Raw genomic sequence first — 1,604 nt, 5'->3', positions numbered from 1 at the left:
CTTTATTTGCCTGATTGCTCACAACCCATCAGGGGAAGGTATATAAACCAGCGTGGTGGGGTGGGGTGGGGTTTCCTGTTGCTGCCACTGCTTCATGGGGCCCAGACCAGTGAACAGCTGCCCAGAGGCTGGAAGCATTTGTGTATGTGTATCAGGAGCAACATGGAAGCTGTTGTGAGTGTTTCTTTTGCCAGTAAAGAGTTAACTATCAGACGTGTGCCTTAGTTATCTGGGACAGGCTTGTGACATTTTCACATGTACTACTGGCAAGTCAGCACAAGTGCTGCAATACTCTATGCAAATGCCCTCATTTTGCAACCCTATAGACAGTTTAGTGTGAGAGGTTTTGAGGGGTGGGGTGATAGGGAGAGATTTATCTCTGCCGAAACATACTCTGAAGCAGGCCTAGTCAATATGCTGTCCTCCAGCTGCTCTTGGAGTTCAGCTGCCATCTTCCCTAACCATTGCCCATGCTTGTAGCAGCATACAAGAGATGCAGTCCAACAACCAAAACTCTTGAAAAGTACCGGTACATCCACTGCAGTACATTTCCCTTAGATTGACACAAGGTGGCACCCTGGCCTCTGTCTCTGACTTCACCTTGCCAGTGACCACACCCTGCTTTTTAACAGCCACGCCAAGCTCATGGTATTGTTCCAGCCAGAGACACACCTGCCAGTTTTCGTTTCCTCAGTCTGTCCACCACTGGCATAGCTGAATCAGCCACCTGAGTCAGCGAGTGGCAAAGCGGAGAGCACTAAGCCTCAAGAGCTTGTTCAACACACATCACCCCAAAGGCTTCTATTCTCCCTTCCTAAAATAGCTAGATTAACGGTGGAACCACTTGCAGAGAAGAAAGGGGGTGGATTATTTAGCCAAACTGGAGGTCCGTCCATGGTCGATTTTGGCCATATGTAGGCAGTATGCTTGCCGAAGCTAAATAGATGGAGAGCATGAGAAAACATAAAAAGGAAAAACAGGAGATGATCTGGAGATATCATAGAACAGGCTTTCCCAAGTTGTAGTACATGGTCCATGAGCTTCATTTGGATAATCTACAGGGCATCTGTGAAAACACTTACAATTTGAATTCTATAGGATTCTGTGGAATTCAAATGTAATACAGTAAAATACAATATAAGAAATAAAAGGAGCAATCAAAAGATAGTTAACATTATACCATATTCAGCACATTACAATTGCTATGACAAGCAGAAAGAAGTAAATAAGTGGTTTGTGAAGAACCCCAGCAATTTCCAAGTGGTCCGTGGTGGTGGGGTTTGGGAACTACTGACCTAGAATAATGTTTTGAGATCTGAAGTAAGTATCTCCCATGATTTCTGTGTCCTGCTATAAACATCAGTGGTGTGAACATCTGAATATGTTCCTTAATTATGCTTTTAAACAATGTACCCCATGGATTCCTGGCAAATTCAGTAGATATGCCAAAATATGTAGCCATTTCTGGCATCTAGGGATACAAAAATATAAATATAACTCACAAGGCACTTTCCTGAATCTAACAAAAGACATCCTGGTAGAGAACCTACAAACTGAAAATCACATCTGGCAGCTATCCCACAAATGTGAATGAGTGCTGTTTG

Source organism: Lacerta agilis, chromosome 6, assembly GCF_009819535.1.
Source record: "Lacerta agilis isolate rLacAgi1 chromosome 6, rLacAgi1.pri, whole genome shotgun sequence".
Taxonomy (NCBI): domain Eukaryota; kingdom Metazoa; phylum Chordata; class Lepidosauria; order Squamata; family Lacertidae; genus Lacerta; species Lacerta agilis.
This window is presented reverse-complemented; position numbering follows the sequence as displayed.